This window comes from Triturus cristatus, chromosome 3_2 (assembly GCF_964204655.1).
Source record: "Triturus cristatus chromosome 3_2, aTriCri1.1, whole genome shotgun sequence".
NCBI classification, from domain to species: domain Eukaryota; kingdom Metazoa; phylum Chordata; class Amphibia; order Caudata; family Salamandridae; genus Triturus; species Triturus cristatus.
Genome location: NC_140584.1, coordinates 225,612,826 through 225,626,298, shown reverse-complemented (window position 1 = coordinate 225,626,298; position 13,473 = coordinate 225,612,826). Strand labels below are relative to the sequence as shown.

The 13,473-nt window shown below is 44.2% G+C and overlaps 1 protein-coding gene across 1 annotated transcript in view; it reads left to right on the top strand.

Annotated features, from left to right (window-relative positions):
• Positions 1-13,473, top strand: part of LOC146857060 (von Willebrand factor D and EGF domain-containing protein-like) — a 1,714,722-nt gene that overhangs the window by 1,093,202 nt on the left and 608,047 nt on the right.

The window sequence follows — 13,473 nt, the reverse complement described above, 5'->3', positions numbered from 1 at the left end:
CTGACGCAGGTTTAATGTAGCGCAGGGCTTTACAATGTGACGCATTTCCCTAGATGCGTCACGTTGTAAATAAGAAGCAACATGGCGCATGGTTTACGCCGCAGCTGCGTCACAAAAGTGACGCAACGGCGGTGTAAAAGTGGCGCACGTCTAACATAAATCTGCCCCCCAATCTTAGTTCAATTTTCCACCAAGGGAAGTTCTCTTTTTTACTTGTCAGTAGTACCCTAATCCCCTGGTCTGGCACAAGGGTCCCTCTCATTTTAATTTTATATTTAAAATTCGTAGGTGGCACAATAGGTGCTGCAGTCTACCAGAGGCATTTACATTCTAGGCCCTGGGTCGACTTTCTATACCATGTATAAGGGACTAACAGGCCAATATTTTGAAAGCCAATTTTGACATGTTTAGAGAAGGAGAACAGGCACTTTGCTCTTGTTTAGCCGGTATAGAAACAAATAGAACAAAAATCACGGGCATCGCACAAAAGATGGCCATTTCCTACAGAAGTGTTTCAAAACTGCAATTGGAGAGGGAGATGACCATTCTTGTCATTAACCCCATTGAGAAGATGTTATGTGTTCACAAAAATACGTATCTCTACTTGTCATATATAATTATGTTCAAAATTCCATTGCTCCCATATTGTGTTTAACAATGCCTTTGTAACATAATTGGATGCAGATTATTTTATATTAAACTATAGGATTACCAATTCTGTTTATAGCCATATAGGAGGAACCGCTAAAATGTAAATCACTTTCAAAAGAAAAAAGACATTTCTTATATTACGATGGTGCCAAATTTACAAAACCTCACTGGAATGAGGGAAATGCTTATTTCTATGCTACACAAATAAAACCTTGGGTATAAGTAAGAAAGAGAAATGGATACAAGAAACAAGGATAACCTAACTGGGTTGGCATATTCCTTTCTAAGGATGATTTCCCTCACCCACCATAGTTGACATGCTTCATTGTCGGGAACCTCGTCACACCGTGATAGCTATTTACGGCGTGGACTACAACTCTCTCACTGAAAAACAGGAGATCAACGTGTGTTTTAAGTGGAATGGTAGGTACCCTACAATAAGCTGAAGGGTAGTGGTGTAAGCAGAGCATGCAGAAAGTGATCTGGTAGTTAAAACTGGCTGCAGGGTATGCGTACACCTTTATTTGTGCGCCCCTGAGTCAGCATTAAAACAAGAGACACTGAAGCAGTAAATTAAACCTGCTGAAGTGTGTCACCAGACAAGGTCAACATGTTTCTGCCATTATACCTTCAGATGAGGTTGTACGGTATTCATCAGGACCTTAAGTAAAAGTGCTTCTGCTCCAGAAGATGTGCTCAAAAGTGAAATAACAGTACAATACAAAACTGTACAGTGATTCAGTGGCAAATTCAAGGAGGATCCACTGTCAGTCACATGTAGGAGTGTATAAACAACTAGGTTACCATTTCCAAAGGAAGGCAGCTTGTTTGGTTATGCCACCTATCAACCAAACAGTGTGGTATGTACAATTAGACCTATTGTTGATACATCTAGATTAGACACACTTGGAACAATTGAGAGAGACACAATTGGAACAACTGCTGAAGTGAATATTTAGTATATCAAAACAGTGTTCATGCAAACACAGAAAAAGGTTTACCCACAATCGTCGGGCGTGGTGCCCCATATCAGGGGCCCCAGCATGGGGCTCAGTGTACTCTCTATCCTACAGGATCACATAGTAGAGTGTAAGAAAGTAGAGGGTAAAAGTTCTGTGGTACTTCAACATAAGGGAGATGGAAAGAAAAAAAGGGGGTGGTCTTGTAGGCATGGACTGCATTTAGAGTGGAGGTGAGATTGGTAAGCAAAGGTGTACCTCACTCAGTATTGACTGGTACTAGGTGTACTAGGAAGTGAATATTTCCTCATTCTGAAGGACTTTGATAGAGATGTTTCATTAGTTATGCCTTTTGAACTAACCATCCTGTCTCATCTTATGATGGCTAAGGTAAAGGCAGGGAAAGGGGGGATGGTATCCACATGAGCACCACCATGGACCCATCGCAAACCACGGTGGAGCTTTCAGGACCACACTAAAAAATTCTTAGGACTCTTAGCAGTGGTCAGTAGCCTTAAGTCCACATCGGAACCTAAATCAGACTCTCTGATGGTCGATTTTAGTGTCTTGAGAGAAGATCATAAGAAGCTCAAAAGCAGTATGCAGGATACATAAAAGAAACTAGCTACGATTTGCCCTAGCATAACGGATCCTCAACTACAGATTGAGACACTACAGAAAAAAGTGGCGTTCTTGAGAGCCAGGGCTGATGAGTCCGAATACTGCTCATGACGGATTATCATCGAAGGTGTGCCTTCACGAGGAGGCAGAAGGTCCAGGTATGGACTTATACTTGGAAACAAAGGTGACAGAATCTGGAGACCTTTCCTCCCGGAACCTTGTCTTTTTGGTCAAAGGAGGACACATGGTGCCTGGATTCCCTCATGCGCCAGGTGCGCCACCACAATTGATAGTCGCAAGACTCTTCAATTTTAGAGATCAGGACAACATACTGCTAGATTGTGCCAAAAGTCCCTGGACTGTAGCACTGTTACCATATTTCTGGATTACACCATGAATGTACACAGATTACGGGATGCATTTCGTCATGTGAAACAGCGTCTTCTACCCTGGATATCAAATACGGCTTATTATTCCCAGTGAAACTGCAACTCATTTCTGGAACTTAAACGCTGTTTCTCGTGACACCCAAGGATGCGTGATCCTGGCTAGAAATCAGTAATAGGCAGAGCTGAGATGTTAACAGCGGTGGAACAATCCTCCCTATCTGGTCTAGAGAACCCAGATTCTGATGGTGACAATGGGACTTTTCAAAACAACACACTAGTAGTTGACCTCTCAGAGGAGCTGCGGAGTGGGCCGCAGATCACCCCAATGACTGTGGACCTAGTTCAGTGTACTTGAGTATCACATATGTTTCTTCCTTCTTTTATCTGTCTGATGTAGTGCATGTGGGTCGGCGGGGATAATAGCTGATATTTGAAAAGTAATTGAAGTTTAATGCCAATACGAGGGTAGATTTCGCCACTGTATGCCATAGGGGACCAGGATTGTGGGCTTTGATAGTCATTGACTTGGATTGCCACCATCATCGCATAGACTTTGTTGTAGTTGCTGGATTATTGATGGCACTAAGTGGCTGTGATGGATTGAGGGAAAGGCCCAGGTGTGGGCTTTATTGGGGATTGTTAACAATGTTTTGTTATTTGGTTTTCTTCTTCTGCTGTTCAGTCACCCTGCTGCCACACCCAATCCCATACTTGTGTTTAGCAACAGGAGCAGCTCACCACTTACGCTTTATATGACTTCCAGGGATTACACCATGTTGACATGGAATGTGAGGAGTAAGGTCACCTATACAAAAGCACCATAGGATCTATTCATACCTAAGGCGGCGTAGTATTGAGTTTGTGTGACTCCACGTGACTCATTTAACTGAAGGGAAACTCACTAATATACGTAAGCACTGACGGGCATGGTACTGGGTTCCACTTACTCGGCTTACACTAGGGGGTTCTTACTCTGGGTGGCCCATGGGGTACCATTCATCCTAAAGCATAGCTTAATATAACCTGGGCCACAACATCATTGCAGATGGCACACTGGATGGTGAACCTAATGGCACCATATGGTATAACACGGGTGACCCCATAATGTTAGAGAACCTATAGTGATATGCTGTATTTGAGAAGACAATTTATGCAGATGGCAGCTTTTCTTTCTTTAGCATGGCTTCCTGAAATGCATTTCCTTGCCTCCATGCCTCATGACTGGCCCCTCTCTGGTCAGTATATTTACAGCTACCCTAAGTCATGCAGCCCACCTACACAGCTGCACCCCCAATGATTTTGTTTTTAAAATATACTACCTTTTCCTCCTAGGATTCCAATTCCGGAACCAGGCCACCAAGTACCTGATAGCTGCTGCTATGGTCCTCCCCTCAGGCCAGCTGGTGCTGAAGACCTTCAGAAAATTAAGCCATCGTATTTCCAGTGCTCCCATCATGGAGTAGAGGACAAATTATTTTCACCCACAATATGATTATCCACATTTATAGCTGAGTCATAATTGATGTGTTCCTTTACTTGTACTTACCCTATTTTTCATTATATCTAGGACACTTATGGCCCGATTATGACTTGGCGGTGCGGCACTCACCAGATTAGGAGTTTCCTCCTATATGGTGGACTTTGTTATTGGCATTCCCGCAGCGGTGCCCTGAAAATGGACACCTTAATCGGAACTCCAAAAATAGTTCCTGCACACCATGGACTGAAAACTCCATGCCATACAGAAACTGGTGTGCATGTACACAGGGTGTGAGGCACCAGGGGGCCAGGCCCCCTTTGTTTTCTCTCTGACACAGTTTTCATGGCAGTGGAACAGCCATGAAAACCGTGGCTGTTAGAAATGGGAGTCTCTAGTTGGCAATAGTTTGCACCTTTGTCCAAGTAGGGACCCTTCATCCTAGTCAGAATAAGGGGGATACACTACTCAAGTAACCCCTGCTCACCCCCTTGGTAGCATGGCACGAGCAGTCAGGCTTATCTCAGAGGTAGTGAGTAAAGCATGTGCACATAACCAACAGTAATACAGGGAAAACACTACAAAAATTACACCACACTAGTTTAGAAAAATCCAACACTTTGTGTTCAAAGTAAGACCAAAACAATACGAATCTACCATACAGTACTTAAAAAATATGCACTTTGCAAGAATAACATTAAAAATGCAATTCCTTGAAGTCGGTAGCTCGGTCCAGTTCTACTGCGGTGCTGAGAACAACAGAATCCCACAGTTCCGTCCGACGCCTCGGTCGTGGTGTCTGCAGACTCGTAAACAGTACATTTTCATTGTGGCCGATCATGTTGGTGCAGGCCGGTCATGGCAACCATCGCCGTTACGGGGTGAAGCAGAGTGGTGCGGCGTGTGGTGCCCTCAAGTTGCGGTGCAGGCAGTGGTTGGTAGACGGTCCCCCAGCAGTGTCGGTAAGACCAGGACTGTGTTGCGGAGCGAAGGCAGTGCTCGTTGAGGTGTTGACAGGTCATGGTGCAGGCGACAGTGCTAGTTGCAGGGAGCTGGCATCGGTCAGTTCAAACTGTGGTGTGGGAATGGGTGAGACGTCATGAGGCTTACGAGCAGTGCCCCCTAGGAACGGTGAGGCCATGGGTGTCTAAGTAAGCAGGCAGAGATGGCGCCGATGAGACCAGGGTGACAGAGTGAAGCAAGCTGGTGCAGAGTGCAGTGCTCACAGGTCACGGTGCAAGCAGCAGCTCATTGGCTGCAGTGTTAAAAGTCGTTGGTGAGACCAGTGTTGCGGTACAAGATGCGGCGGTGACAGAGTCAGTTACTTGTCAACCTCTGTGGCAACTGAAACCACGTTCCAGAGGCAGTACCCAGAGGTCGGTGAAGTCTTTGCGGTCCCTGATCCTTCAGAACTGGAGGCAAGCTCTACTTCAAGATCTCGGAGCTACTCAGCAACCAATTTGAGAAAGTTCCATCCAGTCCTTTCACTTCCCAAGGCAGAAGCAGCAACTGCAGGCTAACCTAGCAATGCAGCAACACAGCAAAGTGGAAGTACTACTCATGGCAGTTCTTCCAGCTTTTCTTCTTGACAGGTTCCTTGATCCCAGCAAATTCTCCGAAGTCTTTTATCTCTCTGAGACTTCCAACAGGAGGCAAGTTCTCCTTCAAGGCCTTAGAGAAAACTCTAACCACAGGATGACGAAAGCACATTCCAGTCATTTCTCTACCCAAGGCAGAAGCAGCAAGCAGCAGGCCAACACAGCAGAGCATGCAGCAAAGTACCATTTCCTCCTGACAGCTTTTCCAGTTCTTCTTTCTGGCAGGTTCTTTAGTTCAGCAGTAATCTACAGTTCTAGTGTCTGGGCCCCAATATTTATACCACATTTGTTCTCTTGTGGCAACAATTCTCTCAGCTCAGTCCAAACCAGTTAAGCCTTCTCTGGCCCAGCTTCCTGGCAGGAGGTAGAGGCAGCATTGTGCAAGGGAGACAGGGCCTATTCAGGTGCAAGGGAAATCTCCTCCCACCACTCTAAATGCAGACCAGGCCTAGTCAGGTGCTACTGAAACTCCTCCACTACTCTGAATGCAGCCCATGTCTATTCAGCCCAGCCCTGAATTATCCAGGAAAGGCAAGACACACCTCAACCCCCCCTTAGTGACTGTCTAGAGTGAAAGCACATCCCCAGCCCATGTAACTCTAAAGCCAGACAGTCAATCCACAAACAAGCAGAGGCACACAGGATGGATAAGCAAGAAAATACCCTCTTTCTAAAAATTGTATTTTCAAACACTCAACTTAACAATCTTCTTTACATTCTGAGTTCAGGCATACTAATCTCCCTTTCTCCATCTTGTCCCAATGGGAAGTTATACTTGTGAGATGTTACAAAGTACCTCCTATTCTATGGGACAGATAACCTTTCCATAGTGAAAAACAAAATACACTGTATTTCACTATCAGCACATGGCACACACACCAGTACATGTCCTACCTTTCACATACACTGAACCCTGCCCACAGGGGTACCTTGGGCCTACCTTAGGGGTGTATTACAGGTGAGAAAAAGGAAAGGTTAGGGCTTGGCAAGTGGGCAAACTTGCCAAGTCAACATGGCAGTACAAACTGCATGTAGACACTGCAGTGGCAGGTCTGAGAACCCTTTGAAAGGCTTCTCATGTGGGTGGCACAATCACTGCTACAGGCCCACTAACAGCATCTGATTTACAGGCCCTGGCTTACCAGTAAATCAAATATGCACTTCATGGAAACACCAATCTATAATACAATTTACATGGAGAGCATATGCACTTTAGCACTGATTGACAGTGGTAAAGTTCCCAGAGTCCTAAAGCCAACAAAAACAGGGTCAAAAACAGGAGGCCAAAAAGCAAAAATCTAGGGGTAAACCCGCTGAACAAGCTAAGTCTAACAGTGGCAGAGAGGAATCTTTTAATACGCTTGGCGGGACCACGGCGGTCCCGACAAGCATATTACTGCCTCCTGAATGCTGCAACACCACCAGGGAATGGCGCTTCCCTGTCGGCTGTGATGGGCTGTGGCGGTCCTACTGCTCATATCATAATAGGGCGGGTCAGGTGACTGCCACCGCCACACCCTTCAAATCTGGCAGTCTGTCGACCACTAGGCTCGTTATCAGGGCCTTAGTGTCATGCAATTGAGTGTGTCTGCTAATACCCACAGGATCACCTTTCCTCATACTAGGCAAGTGATGTAACCATACTATATTCATACCCAATAGGCAGGCTCTTCTACATATTATTCTTACCTTTGCTTCTCTTTAGGTTTTAGATACCGGGTGCTCTTGCTCCCATCCTGATGATGACCTACATTAAAAAAAGTTTGAAACGCCATCAACAACAGGCCTATATAGACTCCTAACATATTTTTTAGATAACCAAAAAGGAGTCTTATGGTTTTTTAATTGTGATGTACTTTGTTTTTATATCTTCACTCCTAATTGCATCTTTCTTCACCACAAGCATGCTCACTGAATCTTTTCTACTAAAATGAACGTAAATTAATACTGCAAAATGCGATGAATAAATTAATGGTAAACAAGCCTGCCTTTATTTATGTCTTGGACCTGAAAAAGTAGATATACTCTCAGTCTTCTTTTACGAGAACCAAACAAATGCTTGAAAAGAAACTTCACAATCAGAAAATGGGAGAGGAGATGCCTTCATGCACTGCTTGGAAATTTTTGACTGAATGGGCTTGTTTACTCTTGAGCGCTTTCAATATGAAGTTCCAAGAAGAAATATTGACCATCTGCTTTGCACAACAATATGAGATAATGTTAGCAGGAAGTGCTAGAATCTTTTTGGCATGGGCAGTGCTAGAGCGGACATCCTTGGTGCGATGTTCCATCAAACATTTTGTCTTTACCCCTCCTGTTTCCAGAATTCAGTTTTGTTGGCATTAGATATATGCACACCTAGCCACTGCTAACCAGTGCTAAAGTGCTTGTGCTCTCTCCTTATAACATGGTAAAATTGTCCGACACCTGATTGTCACATTTAACTTACTTATAGGTTCCTAGTATATGGTACAGTATGTACCCAGGGCCAGTAATAAGCAGTAGGGCTCCAAAGAGCCTAACCCAACCTACCCTGGCTCCTATAGTTCAGGTGTTGTCCCTACAGCAACCACACCTCTGTTCTGGAAAATGTGTCCCTCTACCTTTCAAAGCTCCAAGAAGTCTCTGGTGACAAAAGTCTGGTGTCAGGGTCCTTTGTGTGTGCTGAAGGCAAGCTCTTTTAAGTGTAAGTGGGCAGGCAACAGCACTGCCGCTAGTCATTCTGCCCACATCTAGTCCCCTATTGTCACAGTACGGAGCCATTCAAAGTCAAGTGACCAAGAATATGGTAGAGGCACAAATGATTAGTACACGAAAATGCCAACTTTCTGAAAGTGGCCTTTTTAGAAGTGTGACTTAAAATCTGATTTTACAATCAAAACTATTCTTAAATTGACTTGTACAGAATATTGACAAATTCTATACAAGTGAGGAGATGTACATAGGTAAAATAAAGAGAGGCCATTAAAGAGCTATAACAAAGAGGACTAACATGGTATCCTCTATCTGCTTCCAATCCCAAATAGCACTCATGTAATAAGGTAACCCAATATCATCCAATGGGATAGAGAAAGACTTTGCAGTAGTGAAACATTAATTTAGGGGTTTTCCCTGACTCTCATACTTATGATGGTATCTATTGGGCCGATTCACATAACTAATCTAAATTTACTACTTTTGGTATTCACAGAAGGTATTTAGTAGTAGTAAAGTTAAGACTCCTACCTTTACTACTACTAAATGCCTTTTGTGAATACCGAAAGTCGTAAAGTTAGGATTTTGTCTCAGTTTAGTAGTAGTAAAGTTAGAAGTCCTAACTTTATTACTACTAAATGCCTTCTGAGAATACCAAAAGTAGTAAGTTTAAGATTTTATCTCAAATTAGTTCTGTGAATCGGCCCCTAGGAGTATAACCTAATTTTTTCATTTGGAATATCACGGAAAAGTTCTAAGTGAAAACCAAACATTTTTGCACAACATGTTAGCCTTTCCAGATTTGTGCACTACCCTCTGTCCGCTAATTCACAAAGCTGTTCCCCATGTTTTAAGAACCTTCAGCTTTGCTGCTGTAGACAATCTAGGAATCTACTGAGGAGTAAAGTCCAGTGCCCCAGATGCATAAATTCCTTCAATTTAGTTGTCTGTCTCGGAACAACCTCATTATGAGGTACCTACGGAAGAACCACAAAAATTGGGCCGCGGCCAATTTTTCCAGCATATCCCTTCTCTCACCCTCATTTTTATCCTTGTTCTAATCCATAGTGATATCATGTTCTGGTCTTCAAAGCAGAGCAGTGCTTCAAACTTCAAAAAGGGTCCAATTGCCACCCCATGGGTATTTAATCTCAAACTCGGCTAGGTGATTAATCTCGGAGTCCTTGCACTCTTAGCATTTTCCAGCTTTTCAAATCAGTCATCCTGGGCTAATATTAAAGTCACAGGGCTATGTTGAAAAAAAATATATGTATCCATCAACTCCTTTTGCTGTAACTGTCCTTTGCTCCTAAACTTGAACTGACCCCCCAACCACAATGATACTTGATGATATGTCATCCAGTGTTCTCTCCAGCACCACATATCTGGCATGAAAAGTGTCCCCTGTGTTGTGCAGGAGTTCCTGGGATGCCATCAGTGCCTTTTAACGTCTGGATAAGATGAAATGTATCCCCATATCCAACCTCATAGACTGATTTCTCTCTTCCTTGGTCAAGGGGTGTGACTTGGAAACAGTCAGTAGGCTCAGATACATTTCTATGCCATTTATGGTTTTCCCAAAGTGTCAGAAATATGTGGCATAACCATTATGTGATCCATCTTTAGCACATAACCTCACAATAATAGAATTTCCTGGCATCACACTCATAAAGCACAATCCAGATAAGATAGACACCCTTATCAGTCAGTCTTGAGACCTGAATTGCCTCATGTATTCTAAAGAACATTGAGTAAATCCCTTTCTGTCTGATATACAGGGCTGTGGTCGGACATACCATGTCTGTTACCAGCCACCCACTTCCTCCAATTTTACAAAGGATTTGCTGGAGCAGTTTGTTATCTTGGGCTCAAGGGTCTGCATGTTTGCTTGAATTTTACGGAGGGCACAGCAGAGTTTTATGGCAATGCATGGATCACATTGATCAATTGACTAGGTTGGAGATGAAGGTTATTCTTGGAGTTAAACCCTGGTCCCTAAAGCTATTTGCAAAGTCCCTTCCAAACTGAAGGAAATTTACATTGGGTTACTAACATTTTGCATTGTAGGTGGGCCACTTCTTTGGCACAGCAATGGCACAAAATGAATTTAGGTATTCACAAAGCCACACAAAGCCCGATTAGCGTGCCTTTGTAAGAAAAAACTAACACAAGTGAGAGCATAGTGCTGATTTGAGCTACTTTGAATCAGGGATGAATTAAATGGGTGGAGAATTGATGTTCATGTGCATCCATCCATACATTTTGCCACATCCCAAGATTTACAAAGGTTTGCAAACCTAGGTTTGCGCTAAAATGTTATGCCTACACGAGGCTGTGTTAACAAGGAGAAATATCTTTATTTGTCCTTGTTCCTTCTTCTTTACTTCCTCTTTGCATGTGTGCTGTATTCTGTGCAGCAGGGAGTTGACTGGTGGTGTGGGGCTGGGTGCAGGGCATGGGCGATGGCTGGGGTTCGGCATAGTTAGGTATGATATTTGAATCATACGTTACGTTAAAAAAAAAGAAATTCACTGAAAAATCAAAGGTTAAAGTGACCTCATATTTAGGTGTGGTGTAATATTTTACTTTACTTGAAAAAAAAACAACTAGATATTCACTGAATACAACCAAGGTTAAAGTGAGGTTGTAGCTAGGTGAAAATGTTATTTAAAAAGTAACACTGAAATAAAATAACACTGAATTTTACCACTTATAGTTAACTTAAGTATTTTGTTTTACTTATTACTTTTTAATTTCTCATATTTTAGTTAAGTTGGTTCGAGTCATATATTTCTTTATTGTTTCATTTTGGTGAGTTGCATGAGAAACACATGCTCTACTCTGAGGGAAACATTGCTCATACAGGGAGCTACTAAGAGTGAGTCAACTAAATATTCCAGAAACCAGTTTATCAAATAGTAGACAGTTGCAGCTCTCATCAGGGATTGTGAACTTTTTCTGGTGCCAAAAGGTGGAAGACGTGGTCTACTGAACCCATGGCTGCCCCCAAAAATGGGAGAAGGTATGGGGGGCCTGGTGAGAATTCAAGGGCACTGATACATGACTAAGTTAGGGAGGTATCAGTGTAGGGTGTTGTACTCCTGTTGTTCTGGTAGTTATGAGTGCTCTCTGTCAAACACTGTGCTGTATAGGCACCAATTGCCATCGGAATTCCGACCCAACTATTGCAATTTATTGGAAAATGAGGCATTAGTTGTGAGGCCTGCACAAAAAATGGGTCTACAGTTGACCTTTGCTGGGAACCAAATACCCTATTGGAGCACTTTACCCTCAGAGGGTAGTGTTGCAGAGCGGTCTAAGGCTTACTCAAGGGAGGTGGTAGGGGCTATTAATCGCCATTTACAGGCGCGCAGAAATAACACTCAATAATTGATTGTCCAGTCTGTACTTTTCTTTATAAAATGGAAAAGCAAATGTATTGCACACACTACTCAATACTATGCATCAATTTACAAATATACATAAGCTGTTGGAAATACTTCTTGACATTGCGTAAACATTCCCACCCTTACCACAAGAGGGGGTCTAGTACCACCACTCAAATGCAACGGGTTAACCATAACCTGGAGTGAGGGCCCTTGCCACTGGAACCACCGCAGTGGAGGCCCATCACATTATCTCAACAAGCATTTATGATGGGAACACCTGCCATAGTGACACATAACCCAGACTGAGAGCATATCATACTGACCATAAAGTATACACACTTAAATCACAGTGGCTGACAGGCTTCTTCAACTAATGCAGTAGCAAGAATATATGTGTAAGCATCACTTGGAATGACAGGTACTTATTATATCTAGTAATATGAACAATGCATGGCTATCAAAGCCCCTAAAAAGGCATCACATTTATAATCACATGACTATGCAATTACAACCAGGCAGCAGGCATATTGCATGTGACTTCCAGTCCCCAAAAGGAACAACATTATGTAAATGCACATCCTGTACAATTGCACCTTTCGACCCCTAGGGGATGTTTCCACTATGGTCACCCATATTCAAACTCAATGTAGTCCTAAACATTATCTCCCAGCTGAAGAACAAAAGTTCCAGCATTAGGCAGGCTTAAAAACATGGCTGCACCGTTGAGGTGTTATTTCCGTTAACTCATTTAGTGTGGGGACTTTCCACATTTGTCCTGGGGAGTCTGAGTTGCTCCTGCAGCTCCCCCTGCCCTGCACCTTTGCAAACAAATGAGGATGACCCCCATCTTCCTAGGGTCACCACATGCTGAAAACGAGCAGGTTTTCACTGCAGTATAACCATGACCTGCAGGGCATTATGGGGCGCTCTTCCCCAGTGTGTGAATATCTGAGCAGCAGCACTCCCGCTGCCCCGGGGAGAGTTGCACTGCCTGTGATGGCAGCCTCACGCCGCTTCTATGCTTCTATGCTTCTCCTGGGGCCCAGTCCCACCTGTGCATCAAGAGTGCAGGTGAGTTGGAGAGCAGCTCGGGGAGCCCACCCCTGGCTGCTCTCACCTGCTACCCCCCTGGCCATCATCCACGAGTGCTGCCATAGGAGCCGGACCTTTTTTCTGGTCTGCCCGCACCAGGGAAGTGCGACAGCACTTCCCCTGCTTCCTCTTGCTTCAGGGGAGTGTGGATGCACTCCCCTTTCCTCTCCGCCAACACCAGGCCCCAGGGTTAAGGTCCCCCACCCACCTTCAAGGGGAGCGCGACTGTGCCCCCTGACTTCTTCTTCGGTGGGCCCAGAGATGGGGTCCCAGGCCCCCAAGCTCTCTTCACGGGGGCACCACAGTGCTCCTCAACTGCTTCTTCAGAGTCCTGGGTCAGTCAGGGGGTTCCTTCTTCCGACTGCCCATGGCGCCAGTCTCCAGCACCAGTCTTCCTCAGTAAGACCACACCCCAGGGAAAACTCCTTTTCCTGCGCAAGACCTTTTAAAAGAAATTGGAGGAGGCTGGCAGGAATGCACTTCTGCCCTTTCCTGTAGTGATGCATCACCTCTCTGCCCCTGATCCCTCCTTCTTGCACAGGCCTCTGGGATACTTCAAGATGGTGTCGTCAGGAGTCTCATGCCACATGGTCTCTGAAAAGC